At 38.1% G+C, this 16,006-nt stretch overlaps 1 protein-coding gene and 1 long non-coding RNA gene across 3 annotated transcripts in view; one reads left to right on the top strand and one right to left on the bottom strand.

Moving 5' to 3' along the window:
• The window catches only part of CUNH1orf21 (chromosome unknown C1orf21 homolog), a 302,366-nt gene extending 289,722 nt beyond the window's left edge, over window positions 1-12,644 (bottom strand). The window contains exon 1 of the mRNA XM_070034215.1: window positions 12,280-12,644. The gene's annotated coding sequence lies outside the window, so the exon portion shown is untranslated. The remainder of the gene's footprint in view (window positions 1-12,279) is intronic.
• Window positions 12,645-12,770: 126 nt separating this feature from the next.
• On the top strand, window positions 12,771-15,791 carry LOC138835587 (uncharacterized). Of its 2 annotated transcripts, XR_011374661.1 has the most exons (4): window positions 12,771-12,815; window positions 14,090-14,214; window positions 14,481-14,570; window positions 15,714-15,732. It is a non-coding gene; the product is annotated as an uncharacterized lncRNA (long non-coding RNA). The 2 variants fall into 2 exon arrangements; XR_011374660.1 differs by lacking the exon at window positions 14,481-14,570 and having other exon boundaries at window positions 15,714-15,791.
• Window positions 15,792-16,006: the final 215 nt, after the last annotated feature.

Raw genomic sequence — 16,006 nt, 5'->3', positions numbered from 1 at the left:
GAACTGTGATCTTCCAAGTCTCAGCCTCTTGACCAGCTAGAAATGAAGCATGGGATAGTTCACAAATTCTGCATGTTCATGGTCAATGTGGAACACAGTGGTGAAGGCCCATCCCCTCTGCATCTTGGAAAGGCAAACATGGGACTGAGGTCTTGATTAGGAACCACCACCAATAGGAATTATTTCAGCTTGTCAAATCCAGCCATCACCTGAGATTGAAATGCATCTCCTCCTTGCCTTAAAACCACAGTGTCTGCACATGGTTGTCTCATCTTTCCCCTTCCACATAGCCACTTTCTTGTCCTTTGTTTCTCCACAGCAAACAGTCCTTGACTGCTGTATGGAATTCTCAAATTGCTCCAGTGACTGCCGATGGAATTGTCTTCCCTGACAGCTCCTTGTGCCATTCTGTTTCTCTGTAAAATGCTTTTTCAAGAAAGCATGCTCATCCTGTCACATTACAAAGTCAAATAATTCTCCTGTAAACGCTGTACTTCGTAGTTAGAAATCAGACCCAGATGCCAACTCTTTACTCTGCCAAAATTATACATTCTGCACAAACCATAAATTATCATAACTTTCTATCCACCAGCCTCTCTCCCAACTTAGGGGCAGTGAGGATTGGCACAGCTATGCTGACAGCCAAGAATCTGTCATCAGTGGTGGGTTCCTGCAGGCCCATGGAGGATGATGTTTGTGCCTGAGTTTAAGCTAGCATTCAAATGATAGCCAATCATAATGGTAGGCCTAAAGATCAGAGACAGGGCTGAAGTTAGTATCCCAGAGCCACTAGGAGAACATCAAGGAAAGGAGTGACAATGTAAAAAGCCAGAGGGCTTGGGTGAAATTTTGCCTTTTTTAAAAGGAGTTATAAGGTCACAGGAAAAAAAATGTTCTTAGAGCAGTGTGAGGTTCATATGAAAATGGAGTGGAAAGTAAACAGAGACTTCCACATGCTTCCTGTCCCCACCTGGGCACAGGCATTCCCATCCCAATATCCTCAACCCAATGGAATACCTGTCACCGATGAATCTACACTCACACGGCATTATTCTCTCTCAGCCACAAAGGTACATGCTCCATTTCATACAGTCTGTGAGTTTTCACCCATCATTCTAAAATGATGCCTAAAATGACTGCCTTAAAAGTTCTTCTCTGCTCTGCCTCTTACTCTTCTGTCATCCAACCTGTGGAAACTGCTGATCTAGCAAAGTGTTCCATGTCCCTTGGACATGTATTTAGAGTTATGCAAAATTTAGGATTGACTTTTTAAATGTAGTAGTATGCATTTAAGTGTAATACATGCCTTCTTTCATGGCTTGATTGCTCGTTCTAAAAAATATTTTAAAAATATTTTAAGTAGTTGTACAAAGGAGTTTCCATTTAACAAAGTACTTTATAAATTTAATATATCCTGATCATTGTCACCCTAATAAACATTGTCACCTATCCTTCCTCTACCCATCCCTTCCCTCACCTCTTCTTGATTTCGTAGGATATACATTGGATTTTTTTCTATTCAGGTAATATTTTCCTTTTAGTATACTTGTAATAAAAATGTTCTAGAATCTCACAAAACACTGTTTGTAAGTAAAAACATTATTATCTTTAAGTGGTTGTACAAAAGAGTTGCCATTTAGCAAAATATTGTATGTACACAATATATCTTGATCAATGTTATCTTTTCAACATTCTCATCCATCCTTCCCCAACCCACCCCTTCCCACACTCTTTTTAATTTTGTAGGATATACATAGGATTCTTGACTACATTCTCCTCCTCTTATCCTCTTCATCTGTATACCACTTCCCCTTGGACCTCCTCCCACACTTTTGAGTACCTATTTCCTGGTGTTTTGTTGAAATTTGAATTTGCCCTTCTAAGAATTACACTATTTGAGTTCTCCCTTGAAGCTATCATATTTCAGTTAATGCACTTGTATACATTTGCACACCATCCAATATATTTACTCTTAAGTTTAAATCTAAGCTAAACCTAGCTTCCACATATGAATCTAATTTTTGCCACCTTGGGCCTAACTTTTTTCCCCAATATAATTTTTTCCCACTCAAGAGGCTGAGACTTGGAATATCACAGTTCAAATCCAGCACCAGACCAAAAAAACTTTTTGGGAAAACTAATATTAAGCAAAGTAAGCCAGACACAGAAAATTATGGGTTGTGTGATTTCCCTCATTTGTGGTAGCTAGAATAGGCCTATAAATCTACAAGTAAGGATGGTAACAACTAAATACACTGGGACATGATAAATTATACAGGTCTCTAAGTGTTCACACACAATGAGAACAAGGAAGATAGTTGTAGAAGAATGCAAAGGTGCAATACCTATGTGAATTTCATCATATGAAATCATATTTATTGAAATAAACTCCAAGAAATGGAAACAATGTATTGTTTGTTCATTTATCTATCTTTGGGAGGGTAAGGGAAGGTAGAGAAGTTGTGTGACAAATGGTGAACAAATGCAGCAGTGGTACTTGCTACACACTATATTGAAAATAAACTATATGACTTGTGGTAGACAGGAGGGAAAAACTGAGAGCAATAGAAAGAGTGACAATGTTCAGAAAGAAATGTACTTTTTCTCTTGTTTATATATTTTTATTGTAAAAATATTGTACAGAGGGGTTACAGTTACATGAGTAAGATAATGAATACATTTCCTCTAGATCATTGTTACCGCCTCCTTTTTCTACTTGACCTATATATATAAATCCTCTGTACATCATCACCTTTATAATAATAATAAAAACTCATGAAGAAAAATAAAACTTAAAAATTGTACATCATCATTCTTTCTAATGGATGAATAAAATTCCATTGTGTATATATACCACAGTTTCTTGATCCAGTCATCCATTGAGGGGCATCTAGCCTGATTCCATACCTTGGATATGGTGAATAGTGCTGCAGTCAACATGATTGTGCTGGTAGCTTTACTGTTATCTTTTTTTTTTTTTTGTCAGTCATGGGGCTTGAATACTGGGCCTGGGCATGTCCTCAGCTCTTCAGCTCAAGGCTAGAGCTCTACACTTGAGCTGCAATGCCACTTCCGGTTTTCTGGTGGTTTATTGAGTGTCTCATGAACGTTCCTGCCCTGGCTGACTTTGAACCACAATCCTCAGATCTCAGCCTCCTGAATAGCTAGTATTACAGATGTGAGCCACTGGCACCCAGCTTGTGTCTTCATTTGTAATCTTTTGGGTAAACATTCAGGAGTGGAATTGCTGGATCATAGGGTAGTTCTGTTTAAGTTTTTGAGGAGCTGCCACACTGATTTCCAGAATAACTGAACAAGTTTACCTTCTACCAGTAGTGTATTAAGGTTCCCTTTTAGCTGAATTCTCACCAGCATCTGTTATCATTTATTTCTTGATAAAGGCTATTCTAGCTAGGGTGAAGTGGAAACTCAATGTTGTTTTGATTTGCATTTCCTTAATGTCTGAGATATTGAGCATTTCTTCATGTGTCATTGACCATTTTCATGTCTTCTGAGAAAAATCTCTTTAGCTTTCTAGCTTATTTATTAATTGGGTTGTTGGTTTTTTGAGGATTTCTCAGTTTCTCTGGATATTCTGGATATTAAGCCATTGGCTTATATACATAAGTCTTTTCCCATTCTATAGGCTGTCTTTTTAGCTTGTTGGCCATGTCTATTCTCATGAAGAAAATTTAAGTTTGATACAGTCCTATTTATCAAGTTCTTTTTTTTTTTCAATTTACTGTGCTTCTGGATCTTTACTCAGAATGTTTGTACCTGTGCCCAGGAGCAGTAATGTTTCCCATTTCGCTGTAATGTTTCTCCTTCCTGTAACAGTTTTGTGGCTTTAGGTCTTTCATTCATTTGGAATTGATACTGTTGCAAAGTAAAATATAAAGATCTAATTTTAGTTGTCTGCATGTGGATATCAAATTTTGCCAGCATTATTTGTTGAAAAAACTGTCTTTCTTCTAGCCTATGTTTATGGCTCCCTTATCAAACATTAGATGGCTGTAGGTCTGTGGTTTTATTTCTGAGTCTTCTGTTCCTTTGGTCTTCAGACCTGTTTTTGTGCTGATTCCACGCTGTTTTCATTACTACAGCTTTATAATAGAATTTGAAGCTTAGTATTGTTATTCCCCTAACACTATTCTGCCTACTAAGGGTTGCTTTCATTATTCAGGGTTTTGGTTGGTTCATATGAATTTTTGGACTGGTTTCTCTGTCTCATTGAAGAACGATGTTGGGATTTTGATGGGCATTGCATTTAATTTTTAGAATGTTTTGGGCACTATTGCCATTTTCATGATGTTACTTCTTCTAAACCAAGAGCATGGAAGGTATTTCCATTACCTTAAGTCTTCTTTGATTTCCTTCTTTAAATTTCTATAGTTTTTGCTATAGAGGTTCTTCACATCTTTGGTTAATTCTTAAGTATTTTATCCTTTTTGAGGTTATTGCAAATGGAGTTGTTTTCTTGATTTGTCTCAAGATTGCTTTCCTCTGCTGTGCATTCTCTTAACAATCTAGCTCCTGCCTTTGTAGGACCTGTAACTAAGTCCCGTTTATGTTTAGTCTTCCACTTTATGCTTCTAATTCTGGCTTTTTGTTAATTATAGATAAGAGTCTCTCAGATTTGTGTGGCTGGCTGGTTTCAAATCATATTCCTCAGTCTTAGCCACCAGAGTAGTTAGGATTACAGGTGTGAGACACTAGTATTTGGCTTCCTGATCACAATAACTCATTCTAATTTTCTCTCTGCAACTTTGGCATTTAGCCCAGTGGCCTACTAGTAATAAGCAACTGATAACTATTTGTAGAATGAACTGGTGTGCTTCATACTCATTGGGCAGCTCTCTCCTCATCCTTTAGATCAATTCTATCAGAAAACCTTCTAATCCATATTTTCACAATAAAAAACAACTTATTAAAATAAAAAAGAAAACCTTCTGCATTTAAAAAAAGTTGTTTCCATTAAGTCAGGTTCAAAAGAAGCAAACACTTCTAGCTTAGGTGATAGGTCCCTTTATTTTTTACTTATATATATATATATATATATATATATATATATATATATATTATTGTAAAGATCCTGTACAGAGGGGTCACAGTTACATGAGCAAGGTAATAAATCCATTTCTTATTGAGCATTGTTATACCCTCCTTTTTTCCCCCTACCATCCCTTTCCTCCCCGACTCCCTTTAAAAGACACAAACATTAGTACCTGGAGTTCATGTTTCCCAGTGCTGCTTAGATGAGCAGCTAGAAGAAGATACTGACCACTCTTAGTTTCTAAACATGAGCTGCATGCTGTTTGCTTGTTCATGTCACAGTCCACATCTAAATGTTACTATAATTACTTTCTATTTTATGGTGATGATTACTAAATCTTGTGTTCCAAAAGAATAAGGGAGATTACTAGATGTGTGATGGAACTATCTGATGGCAGAGAAGACTAGGAGGAAGAGAATTTGTTCTATTCCTAGAGGTCAGAGGGGAGTCACTATTCAATCTTTAGGCCAATTATAATTCTCTGATAAACATCTGAAGGTAAAGTTATAACTCCTCATGACAAGAAATCCCCAGAGAGCTATGTGCAACATACAAAGGAATTCCAAGAACAAAGGGATGATATTTGCTGTTAAAAAAGTTCATGTTTCTGAATATCAGAAAAAAGAAATCACACAAAAAATCCTGCCAAATCTCCTGTGCCTATTTCTGTATAAGTCAATTTATTCTGAATTGAGGCCAATGACTCTTTTTCCTAAATTCTTTACTTTCATATAAATAAAACTCAGAAGGGGTCCATGATTTGGTTAATTACTTCCCCAGGGGCATGAGGAACAGCTCAGATAAATAGAACTGGCTTTCTATAAGCAAGCAAGCATGCATACGTTGATACATTAGCTCTTCTCCCTAAATGACCTGTCCTAAGGTAGAAAATAAGAGAGTTATTATGTTCTGCCTCCTAAGCAGCATTTGTATTTCAAAGAGAATAAAAGTAACTTATTATTAAACCACCAAATGATTAGGCAACTGCCTGATTTGAGATTAATAAAAAAAGTGATCTTTTCCTAGGAAGATCTCTTGAGAATGTCTGAGGCTTGCTCAATTCTGTGTCCATTTCTCCTCCATCACATATCTGAAGAGCACATTTTCCAGGACATGAGATTTTCATTCCCTATTTGCATATGTAACTTGCCAGCCAACCAATCAACAGCGATTAAGTGTCCTCTATGTGCTAGGCACAGATCCAGGCAGTACATTGATGAGACACACAGCACAGGCTCTGGAGACAGGTGGATGTGTGCTTCCTTCTAAGTATGGGAGCATCAGCTATTTATTGAACTCTCTGTACCAAGGGTTTTCACCTGGATCCTTTGCATGGAATAAATGAGATGATGAACAGAAACTGTTTACCACTTTACCTGGCTGGGCATGAAGGTAGCATAAAATGCATAGTTTTCAAACTGATAGTAATTGAAAATATAGTAAAAGTCCAAAAGGTCTCTTTTGTCTCAAAGAAGATAGGGTAAAAGAAATTTCAGAGAAAACAAAGACATTATAAGACAAATATGGAACAATATGAAGCAATGTCAAGTTTGGTGTGATTTAGGCCAACAAGAAATAGAAAACAAGGAAAATCTTATCTGATGTTAAGTCTCTTAAAAGTGGCCCAAGAATCCTGGCATTGCCACCACAGAAAACAAAAAAAATCATCCTAATATACTACTTGGCCAAGCAGTAAATGTGTTCATAGTTCTTTATTAATATAAAATACCTTCATAGCTGAGCATTAAGTGGCTTACATCTCTAGCTACTCAAAAGTCTGAGATCTGAGGACTGCAGTTTGAAGTCAGCCTGGGCAAACAAGTGTGAGAGAATCTTATGTCAAGGAGCTGGAAGCATTGGTCAAGTGGCAGAGCATCAGTGTGAGTCAAAACACAGAGTACAAGACATTAAGTTCAAGGTCCAATACCAACACATACATACATATACACATTCATGTTCAAATGTCAGAGTCAAAACAGGAATATTCATGAAATTTCTGAATAAAACATAAATGTTCATAAATATTTGCCAAGTAGCTGACAGAAAGGTACAAGGTGGGAGAGAGGTGTGGAGGAAAGATAAGACCACTTTGCAAGTTGGAGTTGATAGAATCAAATAATTTCAGTTCTGTTATTTAATGTAAAAAGAATGAAATTGAAAAATAATATGAATCCTCAATGTTGGGAAAAGTTGAGGAAAGAAGAGGTGAATGTGAGATACATTTTCATCTCTCAAGAGTTAATAGATAATGACTATAAGTGAAAAAGCAGGTCAGAGAGTTTTATGCTTGTGGATATAACTCACCAAAGAATCAACCATAGAAACAATCAAAAGAGATGAGAATACATTAAGAGCTGGCTGGAAAATGTTAACTTTTTATTTGATTTTTTAAACCAAGTACAAGGATAGTTTTGATCAAATTAAAAACAAAAACCCTTTAAATATCATATTGATTAAGGCATCATAGAGATTTGTAACATATATATCCTAGATAAATACATTTTAATTCTCAAGTTTTTGTTCTTTCTGTTTCTCTCTTTTTCTTAAGGTCAGGACTGGGGCTTAGATTCAAGGCCTTGAAAACCCAACTATTTTGCTCATAGCCGGTACTGTACCACTTGAGTCATGTCTCAAGTTCAAGATTCTTGCTGGTTATTGAAGATAAGAGCCCCTCAGGTTTGTCTGCCTGGGCTGGCTTCAAACTTTCTCAAGTCTCAGACTACTGAGTAACTAGGAATATAGGTACGAGCCACTAGCATATCACTTCTGTTTCTTTCACTTTTTTGTTCTTAATATATATATTTTATTGTAAAGATACTGTACAGAGGAGTTACTGTTACACGAGCAAGGTAATGAGTCCATTTCCTATGGAGCATTGTTATACCCTCCTTTATTTTTCTCCTACCATCCTTTTCCTCCCCACCTCTCCAACTCCTCCCCACCCTGCCCCGCAAAGTTGTAAAGTTCATTTTTAACATAGTATCTTGTACATCTCATGTTACAGTGGGTCATCCTGTATCCTTATTTCAGCATTTTGTTATTTCCTTTCCCCTCCCAATATTAGGAAAATGTATATATAAGATACAGGACACCGGAATCAAATACAGTGACAACATACAAAGAAACAACAAAAAAAGCACATAGTACTGATTGGAAACTTTGGCAAAGTGGCAGGATACAAAATTAACCTTAAAATTAACCCTCAAAAATCAATGGCTTTTCCTGTATGCCAATAATGAGAAGAGTGCAGCTGAAATCAGGGAAGCAACACCTTTTGTAATAGCCCTACAAAAAAAATACCTAAGAGTTAACTGAAGAAGTGGAGGACCTTTATGATGAAAACTTTAAAATCCTGAAAAAGGAAATTAAAGCAGAACTAGGGAAGTGAAAAAACCTCCCATGCTCCTGGATTGGGAGGATTAACATCGTGAAAATGATAATACTTCCAAAGGCTATCTCTGTTTCTTTAATGGTGTTGAATGTGTGAATTCATTCTCTCCTCCCCTCCCCCTCACACACACACACACACAATGCCAGAATGGATGGAAAAATGGCATGCCTCTTAAAGTGGCACAAATTCAGTGTTCACCATTTTTAATTGCCTGTCATAATTAAATTATTATTGAATGCTCAAAATAAAATTGCACACACATTGGCATATTGTGAGCATTGCATTTGTGGTGACAGAACAATTGGAAGAGTGTTCTATATCCACTGATCTGGACACTGTCCAAGTCTCAAGTCTGTTCCTTTCCCCAGCCCTCTCTTCACACTTTTCATAGCTCAGAACAAAAGCCTGTGATTGTCAAGTCCTTCTCTCTGAGCAGTCATGCAGTTAGAGAATGGCTGCTGGTGCTGGCATCACCATCGCAGCATAGAAGGACTGATCTCCAGTCTCAGAGAAAGCCACTTGGCTTCTAGCATCTTCCTTGGATCCAAGGAAATCCAAAGTCTAAGCTTTCCAGGCCATTTGAAGCAGAATGATCATATGTTCTCACTTTCACAAGCATGTGAAATCCAGAAGAAACCAAATGCTATCCCAGGCTTTAATGCAAAGTAGAAGGACTCTGGCCTTTTCCTTTCAATCTGATGTTAAGGGATGGACAAATGGTTTGGGAGTGTCAATATGCTATGCACCACAATATCTAATGTGCATATATTATCTCATTGAATTATCACAATAATCCTAGGATACATGGACTGTGACAACAGAGATTTATAGAAGGCAATATAGGGCTACAGGTAATAAAGGGTGAACCCAGGATGAAAAGCTTGATTGCCTACTTGTAAATGCTACATGAAAAAGACTTCCAATCTACAATAGGTCATCTGCCTGGAGTTTATCATTGTCCTTCTCCTGCTCTGAGTTATTTAATGTAAGTTATTTCCTTCAACAGATACTTTATCAACTGTTCCATTTCTCTGGTGTTACAGAATTTTGTTTTATTCCCATGAAGTAATCCTTTCCTTTTTCCTTTCCTCTCCTCTCCCCTCCCTTCTCCTCTCCTCCCTTCTCCTTTCTCCTTCTCCTTCTCTTTCTCCTTCTTTTCCTTCTCCTTCTCCTTCCCCCTCTCCTTCTCCTCTCTTCTTTACTCATTTTGGCAGTACTGGGGTTTGAACTCAGGGCCTCATGTTGGCTATCACCTTAGCCATGTCTTTACCCTAGTTTTTTGGCTGGTCATTTTTGGGATAAGACTCAAACATTTCTGTCCAGACTGGCCTCCAACTGTGATCTTCCTGCTCTCAAGCCCCTTCAGTAGCTAGGATTACAGGTACAAAGCCACAAGCACTTTGCTTGTCTTTTAATTTTTAAAATGGAGCTGACTCAAATCACCTTACAGGTTTAGTTTATGTGTTGGGACGCTGTCTCCTCTACCTTTTTCTAACATTTTCCCATCATCAGTTTTATTTCCCAAACACACCAACAGAATTTGCTTTCATCTGCAGTGAAAGCATTTCTTCGGATGGGAAGAACATTACAAATAACCATCATTCTTAGGTATTGTAAGCCATTTTACAAAACGACCTCAAATATGCCTATGTTGAATACAATTCTCAGCATACTTGTTAAAAAGTAAAGATTTTATATCATGTGGAATGAGCCAAAAATTTAATCAAACTCAGAACCAGGCTAGACCAATGCTCTAACACGGAACTACATCTCCAGTGCTGAAGTTTTATGTTGTATGATTTGTATGATTAGGCAAGAAACAGAAATGTACTCATTATCTTGCCCATGTAATTGTAACCCCTCTATACAGTATTTTCACAATAAAAATTAAAATTAAAATTATAAAAAGAAACAAAATTTTCAAACATAAGTTGGTTTTAGAGTATTCATATTCATTTGTAACAAATCTTGTAAAAGTAGAATGTTATTTATAATTTAAAACAATTTTTAACACATGGTCTATGTGGTATGATAAATAATGTCCAATGAACATGAACAAAAAACTAAGACAGGGCTGGAAAGGTGGCTCAGTGGTAGAGTGCTTGCCTCACATGCATGAGGCCCTGCGTTTGGTTCCTTAGCGCCACATAAACCAAAAAAGCCAGAAGTGGCGCTGTGGCTCAAGGAGTAGAGTGCTAGCCTTGAGCTGAAATGCTGAGGGATGGTGCCCAGACCCAGAGTTCACTACTGAAAATAAAACAAAACAAAAACAGAAAACCAAGACATTCCATTAATAGACAAAATTCAGAAGCAGTAGAAAATTGTTTAGGGAAGTGGATTTTATGTGAGTGAATTTGGGATCAGCCTAACACCGCCCAAAAGACAAGCAACCTGTGTTACTTGTGTGTCTACAATATTCAACTTGCATTTTATTTGTCCTCTGACACAAAGGAGAATGAATAAAAATATAAGGACCAAGCCAGGTGCTTACAATTCTAGCTATTCAGGAGATTGAGATCTGAGGGTCTTAGTTCCAAGCAAGTTTTTGAGACTTTGTCTCCAATTAATCAGCCCCAAACCAGAAGTGAAAGTGTGACTCAAGTGGTAGACCTCCAGCCTTAAACAGGAAAGGCCAAACAAGAGCTCAAGGACCTGAGATCAACCTCTAGTTCTGGAACATACACACACACACACACACACACACACACACACACTCACACACTCACACACACACACAACATGTGTGTGTATGTATGTATATGTGTATACACACATACATTTGAAGTGTACAGTGTGGTGAGTTTTGACAAATGCAAAAACCTGTGTAACCACCGTCTCAATAATACATAGAACATAGAACCCATTACAGAACTCCAGTGCTCTTTTCTGGTCAGTCTCCTCCTACCACCCCTATTCTCCAGGGAAGCAGGCATGTTTTCCATCCCTGCTCATTGGATTTTGCACACATCACACCTAGTACTTTGAATGAAATGTGTCTACATGTGGTTTTATGTTTATCCCATTTGGAATTTACTATGTTTCTTGCATCTACAAGTAAAGGCTAAATTTGGAAAAAATTTGGGCCGCTCTTTTTTTGGTTCTGTTTTTAATTGGTCCTTTCCCCCTTTCCTTTGGGCATTTCAATTGCATTTTATTATTTTTTTTTAGATTTCTGGTAATCTCTATTCATCTGTATTCAAGTTGACTGGCAATTTATTCTGTCATCTCTACTCTGCGTCAAATCCTTTCCAGTGAACTTTTTGGTTATTTTATATTTTACTGCTAGAATTTTTATCTGCCTCTTCTCTTTCTCTTTTTTCCTCTTCTCTATTGAGATACTCTATCTGATCTTTCACTCAGACCTTATTTTAAGCCTTTGAAATTACACATTGTTGATCCAAGCCTTTACCTACAAACAAGAGTTTTAGGTCCATCTGGTAGTCATGTTATTATTCACTACTTTTTTCCTTGACTATGAGTTACTTTTTCTTATTTTAGCATTTTTGTTATTTGCTTAGTCTATAATTAATAATGTATATGATATATCACACAGAAGTGGTGCTGTGGCTCAAGCGGTAGAGCTCTTGCCTTGAACTGAAGAGTGCAGGGACAGCACCCAAGCCCAGAATTCAAGCCCCACAACCAACAAAAATAAAATAAAATAAAATAAAATGATATATCACACAGTCTTTGAATTCTGTTGTCTTTCCCCGAAGAGTTCTGAGGGCTAGTGCCCAGGAGGCTGTTCAGTTACTGTTTGAACATATTGAATCTATAGAGACTTTTGTATTTTGATATCCTAGAGGTATGGAAAGAACAAAATATTTCTACTTACCTGAGTTTAATCAAATTCCAGTCTCCCTGATGCCCCACAGATCTTGTTCAGTTCTCTTCTCAGATGTTGATGAGGAAGGGCTAAGTTAGGCCTTGTCATATCATAATCTTGACTTCAAACACCTGGCCTTCCTGGTGTCTTACTTGGATACCCAGGGTATTAACGAGTGCTTACACTTTGGCCAGCACTGCTTCACCATCAATATTACTTTTCCCACTCAATCACATGATGGCTACTCTCATCTTGCTGGATGAAGTCTGGTGAGGTCTCACTCGAAACATGCACGGGTTTGTCCTTGGCCAACAACTCATGAAGAACATCCATCCTGACTTGTGAGCTCCTTTTCCTGCGAAGCACCTTCTTCTCTTGGAGCCTGCCCCAATCTGTCTCACGTCTGAACTGCCTGCTTTTCCCAGCAGTCATGACATCATAATCATGGCAGTTATGACGTCATCCTAGAACTTCTTTCCAGGATTACAGTCTTGTGCTGTCCAGTATCCAATACCTGAAGAAGTTGTCTCATGTGTTGTGGACAGGTATGTTTTGGTTTATGACCAGAGGGCTAAACCCATAGCAACTAGCCCTTCATAGCTGAAGCTTTATTTACAATTTTAATGAGATAACTAGTGAATTCTGACTTCTGTTAGTAAGGTATGCTGCTCAGAATTCCTTCATGAAGACAACAACCCTTTGGACTCCACCCTTCAGTGATCTCTAGTGTTCTCACAACCCCAAAACACCAGTGAACCCCACATACCTTCAGCCCCAGCATCACCCCATTTTATGGTGATGAGATCTCCTGAAGATGGCGGTGGGCTCTCTAGTGATGACAAGCTGCCCACTCTCAGCCTTGAATGCACCATGGAATTTATTATGGGTCAGATATTACTGGGTCATGGACATCATGGAGTTGAGGACAATGTGGAGGTCACTGATGACAACAGTATTGATGTTGTTGAAGTGAAAGCAGCTCTGATGGCCAGGTGCTCAATATCTTCAAATCTGTTTAGTCCAGCCTTTATCATTGTATCTCAGGGATGTGGCTGAAACTGCAGCTGTCTGTGGAATGAAGAGAAATAGAGCTGGGGTAGAGATTTCTAGTGACAAATATTCATTGTTTGACTCTAGCTTTGTCCAAATCACTCCTAGTTAATACATTAAGCACCAAGAATTAGGATCTCTTCATGTGATACTGACATGAATATGAATTACATATTCTCCAATTTCTAGTTTTTCTAAAGAATTAGGTAAGGGATTTTTAATGATTAGTCATATTTGTAATAGGAGTGTCAAATAAAATGAACTGGTGGAAGTAACTAGAGAAAACTAAAACAATATGGACAAAATTACTCTATAATCATAAAAGAAAATATAAAACAGGAAAGAAGGATGACAACACCCATCCTTCCTTTGGAATTAGGTTGGATTCATTATGAGACAAAAGCAGCAGAGATTTATCCTGCATTTTTTTGTATATTTTAAAGAGGTTTGAGAATGAGCTTGAAAGATCAGGAATGGGAAAATGGAGAAGTATGCCACCTTCAAATATCTGAAGATTCTGATCACCTGGTGACAGATCATAGATACACAAATGTACATATCATGTGCATAAACATATGTAATACACACATTTTGGAGCACAGAGAGATTGCAGTTTTCATTTCTCTGTCTTCTGGATAGTGTACCACTTAGTTACACATTTTGCATTCTCTGCATGCATGCTAAATGGCTGGCTTACCTTGTTCTCAAGAATAGACTCAAGGGATTTGAGGTGCTACCTTCATGCTGAAGCTGTTTCTTTCTCATTCAGGAAACTGGCCTTCCTAATTGTGTCTCGTGCTTTGCAGAGATTGATTCTGAACAGTACCGAGGAGCTTTCATGCTCCTCTTAGTGGGTCCCCTTTGCAGAACAGTGGCTCGTCACTGACATTCTAGGTGAGTTAGCACAGACATAGGCCTACTTTCCCTAGGTAAAGAGAGTGTGGGTGTGGATGTTTCAGTACTAACTCATAATTTTCTTCTTTTTTCATTATAATAATCCATGAATCCAGTACCAAGACATTAAAAAAAAAGTTTGCAGAGTACCTACCTCTGACTGGAAGAGAAACTAAACCAACTTGAGCAGAAACAATGACAAAATCATGTTTCCCCATTCTTTTTTGTTCCTAGACAAAGGAAATTTAAATTCCTTTGTTTTCTAGTGCCCTCCTATGCCCAGGACATTAAACAAACAGCTGATTCCACAGCTGATGATGGAGCCATTTTCAAGGGCAGTGCTACAGGACCCTGAGGTGGGAAAGCAGCTGTTTCATGTCCTCTGGGAAATTTATCCAACACTGATGGCAGGTGGGGAACGGAGAGCAAACGATGCCCACTTTTCTCAGCACAGGAAAGAGACAACAATAAGAGAATTAGAACTGATTCCTATTCTCTCTCTCTCTCTCTCTCTCTCTCTCTCTCTCTCTCTCTGAGCATGCACATGTCTTGTCTTTTTAAAACATCTTTTATTCATTTTTAAAGTAAAACTACCCTGATTTTTTCTAGACAGTGAATGAGGAATCAGTGCCCTGTCTTATCTGGTGTTACAAGTAAAACTAGCAAGACAGGGAGGCCTCCTCTCCAAGGATTTTATGAATCTAGAGCTGTCAGCCACAGTTGGAAAATTGTTGGCACTAAAAGCATGAAGCCTTGGAGAATGTGTTTATTAGTTGCCACTTTTTAGCTCCTTTAGAGGTCTCTGAAATTCTGTCATATTGGTTGGGCAATATTATATCTGTTGCTTGCAAACTTTACCTGATGGCGATCTTGTAGTTCTTACCTTGGAAACAAATCTGTTAAAACGAACATTACTGGATTTAAGAACTTCTGCTCTGTAGTTCCAAGATGGGAAGATATCCAATCAGAAGAGTCTTTCCTTGCTGGGATGATCTAATCAGAAAGTGTTTTAGGGAATGACCAAGCAGAAGGCCTGCTCCCCTTCCTTGTGCTCCTAGGTGAGAAGAATCCAATCAGAAAGGAACTCACCATAAAGGTCTCCCTGGCAGTGAGCATGCTTAACACATTAAACACAAACTCCCACAAGAGAGGGAAGTAGGGACCAAATATCTACTTGGCCTGGAAAAAGAAGCTCTGGATTTTTGGAAATTTTCTCTGACTGGGAATTCCCCTCCATTCCCACTGAGAATTTCTTCCCCACAACTCTTCTTTCTTTCCTTTCACTTTTTAAAATGGACTTTTAATTGTTATTGTAAAGGTGATATACACAGAGGTTAAAGTTATATAAATCAGATAACGAGTACATTTCTTTTTGAACAATGTCACTTATTCCCTTACTCTCTCCCAGGTTTTCCCTCCTCCCATAACCACCCACAAGTTGTACATTTTTTTCACCTTTTGTCCCACCATTTCTGTGCTCCCCCCTTACCCTCCCAAAGACAGATGAACAAACAAGACAGAAGGAAAAGAAGAAAAAAACAGCAACAAAGGAAAAAACTTCTTGTTTCCATTTCCTGGAGTTCATTTCAATAAATATTATTTCATGTGATCAGATGCACATAAGAATTGTGTCTTTGTGATCCTCTCATAAGAATATCTTTGGGCTGGCAAGGTGGCTCAGTGGTAGAGCGCTTGCCTTGCATGCCTGAGGCCCTGGGCTCGATTCCTCAGCACCACTAAGCAAAAAGAAAAAAAGCCAGAAGTGGCACTGTGGCTCAAGTGGTAGAGCGCT

Source organism: Dipodomys merriami, unplaced genomic scaffold, assembly GCF_024711535.1.
Source record: "Dipodomys merriami isolate MVZ:Mamm:240054 unplaced genomic scaffold, mDipMer1.0.p SCAF_24, whole genome shotgun sequence".
Lineage (NCBI taxonomy): Eukaryota > Metazoa > Chordata > Mammalia > Rodentia > Heteromyidae > Dipodomys > Dipodomys merriami.
The sequence above is the reverse complement of the archived record's forward strand: the minus strand, read 5'-3'. Positions and strand labels throughout refer to the sequence as shown.